The sequence below is a fragment of the Anomaloglossus baeobatrachus genome, chromosome 4 (assembly GCF_048569485.1).
Source record: "Anomaloglossus baeobatrachus isolate aAnoBae1 chromosome 4, aAnoBae1.hap1, whole genome shotgun sequence".
NCBI classification, from domain to species: domain Eukaryota; kingdom Metazoa; phylum Chordata; class Amphibia; order Anura; family Aromobatidae; genus Anomaloglossus; species Anomaloglossus baeobatrachus.
In genome coordinates, this window is record NC_134356.1 from 64,124,164 (window position 1) to 64,141,330 (window position 17,167).

Sequence of the window (17,167 nt, forward strand, 5' to 3'; positions counted from 1 at the left end):
GCTGGTTATTCTATTCAGTTAGGAGCTAGCCTGGGAGAAGAGAAGACGTGGTTGCTGCCTCCTGCGGTTTGTTGCAAGTTGTTTTGTTTTTGTTCTACCTCCTTTCCCTTGTTATCCCTTACCTGTATATCCTTGATTGTCCCCTGGTGTAGTGTTTAGGTGTGCAAGTGTTTATTTTACCCCTGTCTGTAGTTCATTGTTGTAGGGGTTTTGGCGATCTTTGTCCTGGTCAGTCCCCTGGGAGGTGGGTGTGGCAGGGTTAGACTTGTCATCAGGGTCAGGACAACAGTAAGGGCCAGGTTGGGGGCATGTACCTCCATACCTTCAAGGATACCTCTGGGTGTGAGAGTGAGCTCCGAGACCCCAGCATTAGGGTCTCCATAGGTTTCTCTGTTTTCCCTGGGAATCCGTTACACCTGATCTGTGACAGTTTTGCCAACTGTCCAAAAATTCCAGGACAATCCATAAAAATTGGGCACTTATTTGCCCTGTCAATAATTTTTTTTTTTCGTTGCCTGTGAATTTTTTAAGCTGAAAAAACGTATACAGATTACTCTGACTGTAATTATCATTTTACAGATTCCAATGAATGCAGCGGCTGTCTTCTCTTCTGATCAGAATTATGGGCTGCCGAAAAGCACCTCTTATAATCATAATGATTTGTTATGGTTTTTCCAGTGTGTCCATAAAAAACATTGTCTAACTGTGATTTTTTGATAAGTTGTCCAGAAAAAATAAAAAGTCAAGTTGGCAATCCTGGGTCAGACTCCCAACAATCATCAAGTTATACCTTGTCCTTGGGATACAGGATAACTTGCTATTCTGGAAGAAAACCTTTACACGGGTTGTCCAGTACAGGAAAATCCCATCTTAAAAGTATAAGCTTACTCAATAAAATAATGTAATGCATTCTTACCTCTTGAACTAGGTGCCCCTCCACCAATTTAAGCTGTGTGTCAATGATCATGCAAAATTGTTATGTCACATAACTGCTGCAGCCAACCAGCAGGCACAAATTGGTTGCAACCTTTCAGTTCCATCAGAGTAGACATCTGGTATTTTAAAACACTGCAGCCAGTTAGTGGCCACTGATTGGTTGCATTGGTCATGAGACAGGCGGCTCATTCAAGGTGGACAGTATAGAATGAACTATAGCCAACCTAGGTAGGAGTGGATATTTATAGCAGAAGGGAGTGTCTGCAGCTGAGGCTACAACTACCTGTTAGATCACAGCAGGATAGCAAGGAACTTTAACCCTATCAGCACCGGATGGAATGAAATAAGCTCCAACTCCAAGGGTAAACGATGAGCGGGCACTAAGGATCTGCGAGCAACTATGCACTGTGACCTTCTGATTCCAGATCCCCCCGAGATCACATCAGGCCCATGACACACCTGAGACATCTCAATGCAAGTCTAGGAGAGCCTAATTCTCTCTCTCTCATAAACTTACATTGAGAAGAGGTTTACGATCTGCCAGCAAACAGTACTGTGAACTGACTAGTCTAATCTGACAAGACTGGACCAATGCGATGCTGAGAAGAATATAAGACTGCCACTGGTAAGTATTTTACTATGGGCAGGGAACCTACATAAGTCATACCACTCCAGTGGGAAGTGGGAGGGAAGTATGCATTTTTTTTATTTTGCTATATATGCTGATACTACATAGAAGTGGGCAATCTTTTTAAGCATTACAGTCTTTCACAATCACCTATTCTACAGCAAACTACCACTTAGACCTAATCACTTGATGGAGGCTATGTTGTAGGTCCTTACACAGCACAGGTGGCAAGGAGATCGCCAGTGCAGGCTAAATGCCCTTCATTCTCAATATAAACAGGAGTTCCGGTTACCCTATTGGTAAAGTAACGAAAGTGTTAAATCTTCAGGCCTGCCAAAAAGTTTCTTAGGGTGTGGTATTTCACTTTTGTAACAAAAACTTGTTTAGGGAATGTGGCTTAGCTGGGAGGATGCTGGGCGTGTTTTTGCTTATTATGCAGTTTTGTATTCTACGATTTGCTATAATCTAAGAACCGAGTAAATTTATGCATAGTACGCCTATATTTCTGAGATCTATGACAAGTGTGGGATTTCACTTTTGTAACAAAGACTTGTTTAGGGGATGTGGCTCAGCTGGGTGGATGCTGGGAGTGTCAAGATTTATTATGAAGTATCATATTCTACTATTTGCTATCATGTAAGAAACGCCTAAATGTATGCATGGTACACCTATATTTCTGAGAGCTATAAAAAGATGATTATCATTAAAATCATTTGGAGAGCTTTGGAAATCACGTGCCTGTGTATTTTTAAAATTTTCAACAGTTCCACGGAATGAATCCCAGAAACCTTTAATTAGAGTAGGTGTGGCGCACCTGACCTGGTCAGGCACCACTGAGTACTGCACCCATGCTGGGGGCAGTGCAATACAGGTAATCCAGAAGGCTGACCGAAGTGTGACTACACAGGCGCATAGTAATCAGGTCTCACACATGTACCTTTGAGAGGACTCCTGAGAGCTTCCAGGAGGGGGCATGGCCTCCATGTCCACTCAATGGGTGTGGTAGAGAGCCTGGTTGCTAGGTGGCGTAGGCAGGCACAAGGGGGAAAGAGGAAGATAGTCTCAGTGTTCTTTTTAAAGCACAGAGAGAATCATGAAGACCAAGGAACACAACAGGCAGGTCAATGATACTGTTGTGGAGAAGTTTAAAGCCGGATTTGGTTGCCAAAAGATTTCCACAACTTCAACATCCCAAGAAGCACTGAGCAAGCGATCATATTGAAATGAAAAGAGTATCATACCACTGCAAATCTACTAACACCCGGCCGTCCCTCAAAAATGTAATGTCAAACAGAGAGAAGACTGATCAGAGATGCAGCCAAGAGGCCCATGATCACTCTGGATGAACTGCATAGATCTACAGCTGAGGTGGGTGAGTCTGTCCATAGGACAACATAGGAAAACATTGCACAAATATGGCCTTTATGGAAGAGTGGCAAAAAGAAAGCCATTTATTAAAGATATCTATAAAAAGTGTTTCTTAAAGTTTGCCACAAGCTACCTGGGAGATACACCAAACATGTGGAAGAAGGAGCTCTGGTCAGATGAAACCAAAAATTGAACTTTTTGGGCACAATGCCAAACAATATGTTTGGCGTAAAAGCAACACAGCTCATCACCCTGAACACACCATCCCCACTGTCAAACATGGTGGTGGCAGCATCATGGTTTGGGCCTGCTTTTTTTCAGCAGGGACAGGGAAGATGGATAAAATTGATGGGAAGATGCATGGAGCCAAATACAGGACCATTCTTGGCGAAAACCTGTTGGAGTCTGCAAAAGACCTGAGACTGGGACGGAGATTTGTCTTCCAACAAGACAATGATCCAAAACATAAAGCAAAATCTACAATGGAATGATTCACAAATAAACGTGTCCAGGTGTTAGAATGGCCAAGTCAAAGTCCAGACCTGAATCCTATTAAGAATCTGTGGAAAGAGCTGAAAACTGCTGTTCACAAACGCTCTCCATCCAAACTCACTCAGCTCCAGCTATTTGCAAAGAAGAATGGGCAAGAATTTCAGTCTCTCGATGTGCAAAACCAGTGCTTTTTTTGCGGCGGTACGTGCCGGTATGGTGTACTAGAAAATCTGAAGAGCGCTGAGGGCAATCACCTCTGGCTCTGTCCACATGGCTAATTTGTAAACTATACAAATTAGCCATGTGTGGAGCGGAGGCACAAGTAGAGCAGCTACTGGAGCTGCAGGACGTGCGATGATATCACGTACATGTGACTCGGGTGGGCGGAGCCATGGAGTTTTGCCCAGCAGGAAAGAAGCTGGAGAAGATGGAAGAGTGCAGGGTATGTGAAAGAGGGGTGCAGAGGGCGTCAGGCTGTGCAGGGGGAACAAGGATGCAGGGGGGATAGAGTGAGATCAGGGGTATGGAGAATTGAGAGACAAGGCGGATGGAGGATAGAGAGATCAGGGGGATCGAGGATGGAAGGAGCAGGGGATGGAGGATGGAGAGACCAGGGGGATGGAGGATCGAGGGAACAGGGGGATGGGGAAAGGAGGGAGCAGGGTTCATTGAGTTTTGTTTCATCAAACTTGTCTTAGATGGATAAAATAATGCACTATTTCTCGGTCGGTGCGGCTCCAGCACGCAAAGACCCCGAACAGACGTGGAGACAGAAACAAATCAGATGATAGAGCAGAACGTGGCCACCGGTTCTTCAACTATCGAACCTGCATCAGCTAGTGTTAATGATCCTGATGAATTTGGTTGAAATTTGGCGTTTCTTATAGAATACAGCCTAGGTAAGTCGAAAACCATATTTTGCAAGTGAAAAAAAACGATTATACAGTATTAGTCATTTTTTATTTTTCTTTTGAAATCTGAATTACATAGTTTTTGATTGAAATTAGCGTACAGACTACAAAACTAAATAATGAGAAATAGGGCCGCACCTTCCACTGGACAAGTTGAGCAGTTTGCTCAGGTGGCACTATATTCAGGGGGGCGGCAATGCGGGCGAGGGGGCGGAGCTGTATGGGGACTGCCGTTTTCCGCCGCCCAGTGCCTCAACAGGTGAACCGTGCACAGGATCTCCCGACAGCACCCCCTCCCCGCTACTCAATCTCGGCCGTCGGCTGACAGATCCCCCCCGCTCCTCAATCTCGGCCGCTGGCACCTGACAGCACCTGACGCTTCAGAGATGCGTACCGGCAAATATTTTTTTACAAAAAAAGCGCTGTGCAAAACTGATAGACACATACCACAAGCAACTTGCAGCTGTAATCGCAGCAAAAGCTGGTGCTACAAAGTATTAACTTAAAGGGGCTGAATAATATTGCATGCCCCAATTTTCAGTTTTTTATTATTTACAAAAATTTAAAATGAGCAATAAATTTCGTTCAACTTTACAATTGTGTCCCACTTGTTGATTCTTCACCATAAAAGTAAATTTTTTATCTTTATGTTTGAAGCCTGTAATGTGGAAAAAGGTAGAAAAATTCAAGGCGGCCGAATACTTTTGCAAGGCACTGTACATCACCTGGGAGAAAATTTCACAAAAACCACGGTTTGGACACCACTTTGGTGCAGTTTTCTGCCAGGAGATGCAAATTTCATGCAGAAATCTGGTTCAGACATTTCTGCACCAATTCTGCATCTCCTGGCAGAGAATGACCCCTATACTGTGTTTTTTCTCCAGGAGATACAGATTTGGTGCTGAAATTTATACACCAAATTCCTGTACCAAATCTTCAGGCAAAAAAATGCGTTTTGATGTGTTGTTTTTTTTTTGCCAGGAGATGCAGATTTGGAGCAGAAATATCTGCAACAAAATACTCAATGTGCCCACATCACTTAATCTGGAAGCGGTTAAACTGAGTATAATTGCAGTGTTCCTTTAGTAGATAGGTAGAGATATAGCAAATAGTAAATAATTATCTGGACTACTTCTTAAAAAAAAAAAAAAAACCCTGCTCTAGTTTCTTGAATATCATTTGCTATGTAAACTTTAACTTAGCTCTTCATGTACTAAGGATACATAAGCTTATGTAATAAAATAATGCCGCAGTATATCGGTCAGCCCCGATCTGCCCCATAAACCCCTCCAGCCTGTATTCTGTATTGCGCTTTTCTCATTTTTGGTGATACATTGTTTTAATTTTGTATAGGTCTGCAAATATTTGTTTGATGTTGCTGCACACACAGAATACGTCTGGGTGACCCACCGACAATAAGGCTAGTTGCTATGACAAACTATTGTAGCATCTCCGAAGCTTATAAAAGTACATAATGGCTGTTGCATATTACCACATTATTTGCTAAAATTACAATGACGGGGACCTCACATTTTTGGTACTTAAAGTTCTTAGATTTATTTTTTAAGCTGATGGGGGTGTCATTATTTTGTACGAAATGTTCATTTCCGTGAATTCTGAAAATAAGATTGTGGCCAGAATAAAAGTATAAAGTTGAACTGCTGCAGATAATGGGAATGTGAACATACACAATTAAACACAAACAAGTACATAATGCTCCGTGTCTCTGCCGGCAATGAATGTGCTTCTTTCTCCACCCCCGTAGGCACTGCCATGAAATGTCCATACTAAGTACTAGCATTTAATACTTCACTTATATAAAGAATGATTTACTAAAAAAAATACAGTGTATTATCCAAGCTTTCATATTCAATGATTTAATGCAATCCCTAGCACCATGAGAACTTGGATTAAGTGCATTGGGATAAGTTTATAGGCAGTTTTACCTAAAGTGCACTGATAGACAAAAAGCAGAATAAGAAGCTACATTTAGAATATGCCATGGGTGAAAAATGAATGAAAAGCAAAAATATCCATGTATAAAAGAGTTACACCTTACATTGGCCTAGACACCTTATGCCAGGTGAAGTAAATCCTCAAAGTTCTTGGTCGCGAACCACTGACTAATGACATTGATGTGTCACCCGGTGTTCAGCTCTAAAGTCATCGAGTGTCATGGTAACTTCTGACCCTGTGCACACTGCAGAGTCTGACATGCCACCTGGTGCTTTTGAGTTGCACAGTCAGACTAGGGCGTCGACCAGTTGTGTGCTTATTAGTGATCAGTCTAGGGCTATGTGCCAACGGGGGAAAGTGTCCTGCGATTATATCCGCAGGACATTCCGCAGGAGCTCCCAGAAAACCGCAGCACAACTTTGTCTGTCTCAATGCTGCGGCTTATGTGCAGAATGTCCTGCGGATATGGTGCGGGCATTCTGCATTGAGGATACAGTACCATGGCTTTAGCACTGCATCCTCAATGCAGAACAAATGCTGAGTGATCGGGGGAGTTCATACTTACCTCCATCACGCAGCACTTCTCTCTGGCGTCTGTCAGCGTCTCTACACTGTACAGGAGAAGGTGGGCGGGCCTGAACTAGCTCTGGCTGTCACATGACCGGAGCTCATGCAGGCCCCGCCCACCTCCTCCTTCCTGCTCATGGATCCACCGCTCTCCAGCCTCCTGTGCACCGAGGGAAAGTGACCGGGTGTCTGCTATCAAGCAGGTAAGTATGGGATCATCCGCAGGAAAATCCGCAGGAATAATTGACATGCAGTTACAGTTAGGTCCAGAAATATTTGGACAGTGACACAATTTTCGCGAGTTGGGCTCTGCATGCCACCACATTGGATTTGAAATGAAACCTCTACAACAGAATTCAAGTGCAGATTGTAACGTTTAATTTGAAGGTTTGAACAAAAATATCTGATAGAAATTGTAGGAATTGTACACATTTCTTTACAAACACTCCACATTTTAGGAGGTCAAAAGTAATTGGACAAATAAACCAAACCCCAAAAAAAATTTTTTATTTTCAATATTTTGTTGCGAATCCTTTGGAGGCAATCACTGCCTTAAGTCTGGAACCCATGGACATCACCAAACGCTGGGTTTCCTCCTTCTTAATGCTTTGCCAGGCCTTTACAGCCGCAGCCTTCAGGTCTTGCTTGTTTGTGGGTCTTTCCATCTTAAGTCTGGATTTGAGCAAGTGAAATGCATGCTCAATTGGGTTAAGATCTGGTGATTGACTTGGCCATTGCAGAATGTTCCACTTTTTTGCACTCATGAACTCCTGGGTAGCTTTGGCTGTATGCTTGGGGTCATTGTCCATCTGTACTATGAAGCGCCGTCCGATCAACTTTACGGCATTTGGCTGAATCTGGGCTGAAAGTATATCCCGGTACACTTCAGAATTCATCCGGCTACTCTTGTCTGCTGTTATGTCATCAATAAACACAAGTGACCCAGTGCCATTGAAAGCCATGCATGCCCATGCCATCACGTTGCCTCCACCATGTTTTACAGAGGATGTGGTGTGCCTTGGATCATGTGCCGTTCCCTTTCTTCTCCAAACTTTTTTCTTCCCATCATTCTGGTACAGGTTGATCTTTGTCTCCTCTGTCCATAGAATACTTTTCCAGAACTGAGCTGGCTTCATGAGGTGTTTTTCAGCAAATTTAACTCTGGCCTGTCTATTTTTGGAATTGATGAATGGTTTGCATCTAGATGTGAACCCTTTGTATTTACTTTCATGGAGTCTTCTCTTTACTGTTGACTTAGAGACAGATACACCTACTTCACTGAGAGTGTTCTGGACTTCAGTTGATGTTGTGAACGGGTTCTTCTTCACCAAAGAAAGTATGCGGCGATCATCCACCACTGTTGTCATCCGTGGACGCCCAGGCCTTTTTGAGTTCCCAAGCTCACCAGTCAATTCCTTTTTTTCTCAGAATGTACCCGACTGTTGATTTTGCTACTCCAAGCATGTCTGCTATCTCTCTGATGGATTTTTTCTTTTTTTTCAGCCTCAGGATGTTCTGCTTCACCTCAATTGAGAGTTCCTTAGACCGCATGTTGTCTGGTCACAGCAACAGCTTCCAAATGCAAAACCACACACCTGTAATCAACCCCAGACCTTTTAACTACTTCATTGATTACAGGTTAACGAGGGAGACGCCTTCAGAGTTAATTGCAGCCCTTAGAGTCCCTTGTCCAATTACTTTTGGTCCCTTGAAAAAGAGGAGACTATGCATTACAGAGCTATGATTCCTAAACCCTTTCTCCGATTTGGATGTGAAAACTCTCATATTGCAGCTGGGAGTGTGCACTTTCAGCCCATATTATATATATAATTGTATTTCTGAACATGTTTTTCTAAACAGCTAAAATAACAAAACTTGTGTCACTGTCCAAATATTTCTGGACCTAACTGTATGTGCGGCTGCGGGACATCTGCAACATATTCCGCAGTCGCACATTCCACAACATGGACACAGACACTCCACATGTCCCATAGAATAACATGGGGAGTGTCTGTACATGCTAAAACCTGCGGATGTATCTGGAAAATCCAGATAAAGCCGCAGGTTTTCCGCTGCAAAATCCGCAGTAGCAAGCTCCCGTGGGCACATGGCCTAGCAGGATTTAATTTCTCCTGGCATGTGGATTGCTGTTAGGCTCACAGGTTACTGGAGAACTATCACAAGTGCCTCTGCCCTTTAATAGATGGTAGAGCTTGTTCCCCCACGCCGATTATAGCTTCATTTTGTGATACCGGTCCTTGTACTGTGGTGAACCTGTTCTGGTGATCTCCTGTGCATTATTTGGTGGGTTGTTGAAATAGCCAAATTTTTTATTTTATCTCTGATTCTTTATTTCCTCCTGAGCACGTCTTGTCTTACCTCTGTGTGTGCAGCGAGTTTGATTTTTGTTTTTTCCCTGTCTGTCTATTTGTGTGGGATCGACCACTCATGTTCCGGCCCTCTGCGGGGTGGGGGAGAGGGGGTATAAACCAAGTCTATTCAGGAGATAGAGTTAGGAAGGTGGCCCAAACATCATCACCATTAGACATACCTTTGGGAACAGGGACACTTAGGGCCACCCTAGCCCTAAGGCCAGTGTAGGTGCCCCCTGTTCCAAGTTACCTCATCACACCCCATGACATCATGTAGCAAGGTGAACCAGCTGGAGCCATGGATGATGTAGATGAGCTCAGCTATGTAGCAGAACTGGGTTTGTTAGGAGACTCTCAATTAGCAAAGTAGCAGAGCCCAACGACATGTCATGATGCTCACTTATGGTGATAATATAGAAGAGCCCAGTGATGTAGCAAGCTGGGTTTGGTAGCAAACTAATTTGTGAATGTAGCACACCATAGAAACCTAGCAGAGATAGGTCTGTTATTGGCTAAATGGAGAGCTGGTGAAGGGAGGTCATTCACAGTATTAGCATAGATGTCAAGCACTTGAATACTCAGGTGTCAATCCACTACCTGAGCTAGCCTATAAGTCCTGAGGGCTTGATGTCTGGGGAAGCAGGACCAGGGTCCAGCCCCCGGAGTCGTGAGTAACAGCAGCAAGAGGCAATATATCAGTGCAGAAAATATTAGAAAAGCATATTGGCCAAGTAGGGGTCGCATTACACTTGAACCACACATCAATGGCTTAATCTGGGCTTCCAATTGAAGCCCTGAAAGTCGGGGTTCGTTATTGTGCAGTAGATTAAGTAATTTTGTGCAGGGCCGCCATCAGGAATTTCAGGGTCCCATACTGACAACATTTTCGAGCCTCATTCAGACTCCACCCAAGCCCCGCCTCCACCCAGCTCCGCCTCCACTCCTCAAACCTTCCACAGTCCTACTGTCCACTCTGGAAAAACTATACTTTTGCACTCCACTTCCTACTCCAAAGCAGTCCGAGTAGTCATCATGTGACAAATCATTCATATGCAAATTAGCTATGTATAGTAGCCAAAGCAACACTGCTGGCCCAGGGCTTAATAAAGCTAAATAATTACCAGGGCCCAGCTGGGCCCCATATACCAGTCATGGTTGCAATGCCCTGACGGCGGCCCTGACTTTGTGCTCTGTCTGGCCTCCACTGCAGTAGTGTCTGTCTTTTTGAGGCAGGTAAAAAAGCGTAGCTGACCCAGCATTTGTTGCCGTCCTCAAAAAATATGGACATCTCCGAAGCTGAGTACAGACAGACCGCAAAGTAGTCATTATAGTTAATAGTTGTTCCATTTTTCAGGTCCATCATCTCAAGTACCTGAATACTCAGATGTCAATCCACAGCCTGAGCTAGCCTGCAAAGCCTAAGAGCATGATGTGTGAGCAAGCAGTGCCAGGGGATAGATCCAGGAGAGATAACAGCAAGAGGCAACATGTAGATGGAGTCACTTTCTGTTCTGTCTTGTCTCCATTTCTTTTTGAGACAGGCAAAGAAGTAATTTTGGCCCAACATTTTGTGCTCTTCTTACAAAAGATGGACACTGCTGAAATGGAGCACAGATAGAGCACAAAGGGTCTTCATCTGCCTCATTATACTTAATGGCTACATTGGTCATTCAATCCATTTCCAGTTTTTCAAGTCTTCAGAACTTTGTGGTGCTAACGATGGTGAAATATAAAACTGTCTTGAAACATGACTAAGGATACGAGTAAAACCAGACGCCCAATTCTTTAATGGGTTCATCACTGATTAATAGTGGCACCTATAGAAAGCTTATTGTGATGCTAGTCACTACTTATGGATAGTATAGACAGAAGGGTAGTAAGGCAAGCCGAGGTCAGAAAACAGGAGGGCACTACAGGACACAGGGAGTAAGCAGAAACGCAGTCAAGTCACAGGTCGAGCGTCAAAATTCTAGGAGCAGGAGAGTATGTATTATATTCAGGGAGCAGACAGAGTCGTGGCCAGGTAACAGTCCAAGGTCAGAAGCCAAGAGATAACGACAAGAACGGGGAGCAGCCAGAGAGGAGTCAATGAACGGTCCGGGGTCAAGAAACAAACACAAGCACAAAACAAGCCAAGAGCACAACTACAGAACCAGAGAGTATGACTGGCAAAGTTCTGGGAGAGCATGCTCAGTAATGAAATAGAGCAATTCCCAGGAAGGTGGAACACCTGAGTAATCATCACCTCCTAGAACCTGCATGGATCCTGTGCTAACCTGTCACCTAGTGCTCAAAGAAACACAGCAAAGCATCTCCAAATGCAAAAAGCTCTGCACAAAGGAAACATGTCACTGCCAGCTCTGAAGTTCAGGAAGGTGCGGCAGAGCATCACCTGTGTGGAAGAAGCCCTGCACAGAGTAATCGTGACACTTGTCGAGTTTCCATCCTTGTAGAAGACAGATAACTAGAGTAAATAAAATACAAATGGTTGAATGGCACATTTTTTTTATGAAATTCACATCCAAATGTGGTAGGAAAAAGTGCACAACTCTCCAAAAATGTATCACGAGACTATTATTAACATTTTTCTTAAACATTTTCATAAATTTCTTCTGTTTTCAAGTCCTTACCATAGTCTTTTATGCATCTTGTTGAAGAATATAGCATACACTGCACGATGAAAAGACATTGTAAGTCTCGTCGTAATGCTATGTGCACTTTCAAATGAAGTGTCTAAGTAATCTATGAGTTCAGAAAAGCAAATTATCATTATGTGAAATTCTGCACTGCATTAGTCTTACATATTAAGTCTTGTAAAGGCAGAATGGGACCGCGCTGAATACTTGTCACATGGGCTAGAAGGGCAGAAGAAAGTGACCTTATGTGCATAAGGCTATTAAACATGTGACAATGGTTCCCTGTAATTACGGCATTTAGTGAGCTCTCCTTGGTGCTGATGTGAAAGCCGCTGATCTAATGGCAGAGGGGTTTAATGGTTTTATGGAAATGTAATAAAAATATGATGCTTAAAGGGAACCTGTCACCACTTTTTTGGCCTATAAGCTGCGGCCACCACCACCGGGCTCATATATACAGCATTCTAACATGCTGTGTATATAGGAGCCTGGGACGGAAGTATAACATAAAAGACACTTTATAATACTTACCTAACGGTCACGCTGTGTGCCTAATGGGTGTCTCTGTTCTCCGGTGCGGGCGTCTCCCCTTTCGACCATCTTCGTCCTCTTTTGAAGCCTGTGTGCATGATGCAGCTACGTCATACACACTCGCTGGTCCTGCACAGGCACACTACAATACTTTGATCTGCCCTGCTCAGGACCTGAATGCCGGCGAGTGTGTATGACGTCGGACCCGTGATGCACCGTGGCTAGAGTAGGAGATCAAAGATGGCCAAAAGATGCTGAGCCGGGAACCGGACAACGGAGATGCCCATTAGGCCCACCGCGTGACCGTTAGGTAAGTATTATAAAGTGTTTTTTATGTTATACTCCTAGCCTAGGCTCTTATATACAGCATGTTAGAATGCTGTATATAAGAGCCCGGTGGTGGTGGCCGCAGCTTATAGGCCAAAAAAGTGGTTCCCTTAAATGTATAGAACGTAATAAGCGCAGTACAGTGGTAATCCGAAAATGCTATCCTGCCCATATCTATAGATGTGTATTGGTCTTTGGGGTCCCATAGGGCAGGGTTCCCCAACTCCAGTCCTCAAGGCCCTCAAACAGTGCGTGTTTTCAGGATTTCCTTAGCATTGCACAAGTGTTAGAATAATCACCTGTGCAGGTGATTAAATTATTACCTGTGCAATACTAAGGAAATCCCAAAAACATGCACTGTTGGTGGGCCTTGAGGACTGGAGTTGGGGAACACTGCTGTAGGGAGTTCAAGCATATGATACTTAGAGCGCACCAATCACCAGGATTTTCCTATATAACCTAAAGCCTGTGCTATACTGTCGCTATCAGGCTGATTCTATACATACCTGTAGTGGTCAGCTCGGATGTATAGATTTTGAAACACAAGAAAGTAAAGTTTTTAAAATCAGCAGCTTGTTGAGTGACAGCAGCTGAGGATCAGATAATATCTGGGGGGGTATTCATAGTTATCCCCTCCCCCTGTTACTTATGCTAATTCTATTATACAATCATTTAACTTTGTGACTAAAAGGACCTGTACTGATGTCATACCCATGTGCCCAGAAGGGGTGGGACCTCAGCCAACATAGCTTATACCAGGAAGCAACAATTTTCTGTTGGCTGAGGCCCTGCCCCTTCTTGTCACATGGGTATGACATCAGCACAGATCCTTCTAGTCACAAAATAAATCCATGCTATAATAGCATCATTACGTTACGTATGCTAATTCTATCACTAAGGGCACCTCTGTGCCAGAAACGCGTCAGAAAAAGCTCACTTCTGCTTTTTAATGTAGACCAATAAATTGGATTTTTTAATATACTGGATGGTTTGTGCTGCACTTCTGACTCCTCCTCTAATTGCCTGTAATTATCAAAACTACAGCATGTAGCCCAGTAAGTGACACACTACTGAAATCACGGTCTTTGTTCTTCTCAGATAGGGCAGCACAAATGGATCAGATGCCCTTTAAGCTATTGTATGTGATTGCATTATTGTCCTGTAAACAGCCCAGTAGAACTGCGAAGGAGCTAATAGACACTACTTTCCTTTATTCAGATTTATTACCATAATCTCAGTTAATTTCACACCAGCCGTCCTGGTTTTTAAAATATTTCCTTCTAAATGACAGGGATGAGGCAAAATATTAACTAGCAAATTATCAGTGACACTGTGTATCTATTACAAATAAATAGCAACATCGGTCTGCATTTAAGTGACTGAAATTCATCATCTCCTGAATGCTTATTATGCCACAGATAGAGTTTATCCTATTACCACGGCGTGATAGTCCTGTCGTGTAGAGAAGGATTAGCCAACAGCTTTCCAACACCAGGGCCTTATATTTCTGGGTAGTTTTATGTGCAGACGCAGGATGATGGTTTCCTAATGATTTCATTGCTATTGAAATCTAAGTAAGAGTTAATTTTAAGATAAAAAGTAAAAGGAAACCACTGAAGAAGGGAGGCGCTGGACCACTTGGGTCGTGCATTCCTTCTCCAAGGAGGCTCTTAACGTCAATGTGACTTTGGGTGGGGTGCATGACACTTACTGGTTTTCTGAGGCCGGTGGCCATCACCCCGCTGGCAGTCGTCATCATAGACAGTTAGTAACACAACACCAGAGATTGCTTAGTCAACTAGAATCGTTCACTTTTATTCTTCACAACCTTATGACAAACATGGCCTTCATTTCCTTCCTTCCTCTCAGTGTGGGGTACTGCTCCACAACCTGTCCCCAACTATCTTGGATCTGATCCTCAAGCTCTGGAGTCTTTGCCTCCTTCCCCCTAACTCCATTCACGTTTGTCCTATTCTGGACCCCAGCGTCTCTAGCTGGATGACTCCCGTTGGGGTGGGCGGTAGGCTCCAGACCTCTTGAGGTTACCTCAGGGTTCCCTGACTGGCCTTATCACCGAGACCATGTCCTCTCACACTTGAACCCTATTCTCTACTGGTATAGAGTTCAAGTGTGAACCCTCTACCCTCTCGACCCTTTTCTCCTGTTCTCTTTCCCGCTATCTGCCACTCCTCTCTTCTACCACCTTTAGTCTATCTTACCTAACATCCAATTTAAAGTCCACTTGCCACTAGATGGCAGCCGTTGATACAAACATACAAATGTTATAGTATTCAACAGTCTATAAAACATGGTACATGTACACGGTAGGCCGCAGTTGACCTACTATACGATATTAGAGCCAGGAATGAACCACAAAACTGAATAAATATGGTGATATTTTGAGAACAAAGCCATATGTATAACTTTCAGCTCTTTGGTCCTAATGCAACATTCTCATCTGATGGCAGGTCCTTTGGGACCCATTCAGGCAACACAGGGGCCAGGTTTGACTGTACCTTCTGATTTTGATAACTGCTATGAGGCATCTATCAGAAGGGTTGCTGAAGATATGTTATTGCATGACATCTCTATAATCTGTTTTCACCTAATAGGCAACTGGCAGCCTGTTGTGAATACGTTTTCCAGTTTGGAGCTCCCTCTTGTGGTCAGTGCTGGCGGTGCAGTTGATTTGTGGAATGAAAGCAACACACTTGTGGAGGACTGGCAATCAGGCATTTCTGAGTGGAGTATATAACTGAGCAGTGTCCTCCTGCTACTTTCCGGTGCTCAATGGATATCCTGTGTGTTAAGGACATTCTGAAATCAGCCCTGCTCTCCTCTCAGATAAGTGGTCTTGTGCTTCTGCTTATTGTTTCCACTTTCTTATTGTTTTTTCTGCTTTGATACTATGCTTGATTCCTATTTTGTCTGTGTGGAGTTCTTGGTTGAATTGGATCATTCCCTGCTGGGAGTGTCTGTATCCTTAGCTCCATGATTCTGCCATGTATCGTGTTTGTCATGCTTGGTATTAATTCAGTCCCTCATATATATTAGTGTTTTGGACCCCAGTAACATCTGAGTGCTCATCTAGTGGGGGAGAGGCCGTTTGGCTTCAGGGTTTTTCCATATCAGTAGTGCTGGTATTTATTAGGGTTTTTACGGCTGCAGATAGTGCTCTTTCCTATCCTTTCCTATAAAGATAGTTTGGGCCTTACATTTGCTGAATCTGTTTTTTGGCTTTGTATTGTGTTTTCCTATATCACCATAGTCTTTACTTGTGGGGGGTTATCTATATCTTTGGGGATTGCTCCGAGGCAGATTAGCTTTCTTATATCTCTATCTGTAAGAATATTTAGTTCTCCGGCTGTGTCGAGACGACTAGGTCATCGTAGGCTCGTCCCACGGCTACTTCTAGTTGTGTGTCAGGATTAGGTCTGCAGTCCGTTAAGGTTATAGCCACTCTGTTACCTTTTTGGGTTTCCACATTTTCTTGATCCTCCTCGGTCCCTGAATCATAACAGCAGCCATTTATGGATGTATCTAGTCTGTAAATGTAAAATCGTTGTAGCCACACTCATTGAATAAATGTCAAACAAACTCACCCATTTGTCAGGATCTTGGGACAGCCAAAACATCTAATGTGGTGGTGTCCAGAGTTTAGTCATATCATGTCAGGGCAAAGAAGAATTGGATTTTCACATGACTGATTAGTTTGCTCCCATTTTATATCAGCCATTGGCAGGGGTATCTGGTGTCTTACTCCATGTTATCCATTGAGAATACATGTGCTTGGCTTTGCTAATTGCATGTGTTTATGATCTCAGTGCATGTAGTAAAACTGGAGCTATCAGCCCAATAAGGTTACATTGGGCAAACATGACTCAATACAGTTTATCTAGTCTATTCTAGGAGGAACCCGGCCATCATCGTTTAACCCCTATGCTGGGATCTGGACTTACAACAGGGCCTCTGGGTTGCGTCCATAGAGTGGCTTCTGACTGGATGAGCTAAATTAAATTACCTTTATTACTCCCGACAGCCTCAGGCTTTCAGTTATAGCTCAGTACATAGTGAGAGGTGACTGTAATCACACCCCTGCAGTGACTGACAGCTGACTGCACTGACACGTTCCCTTTATTTATTGAACAGTATGCTAATTTTGCAGCTGATGGATACACTGATATTACAGGATTTTTCCTTGTGACAGGAGACAACTTGCTGATCACTAATGGCTCCAACAGCTGATACCCCCAGCAATCCCGAGAATGGGCAAAAGTACGCAAGCTCAACCCCTGATTTATTCATCTTGTGTTGGACCACCGGTAAAAGCCAAGTATAACTATGGATAGCAGATAACTTGCGATTTTTGGAAAAACACCTTTAAGAAAACTATATGGAAGTATTGGTAATAGAAAAAAGAAACATTTACAGCTCACTCTTGAT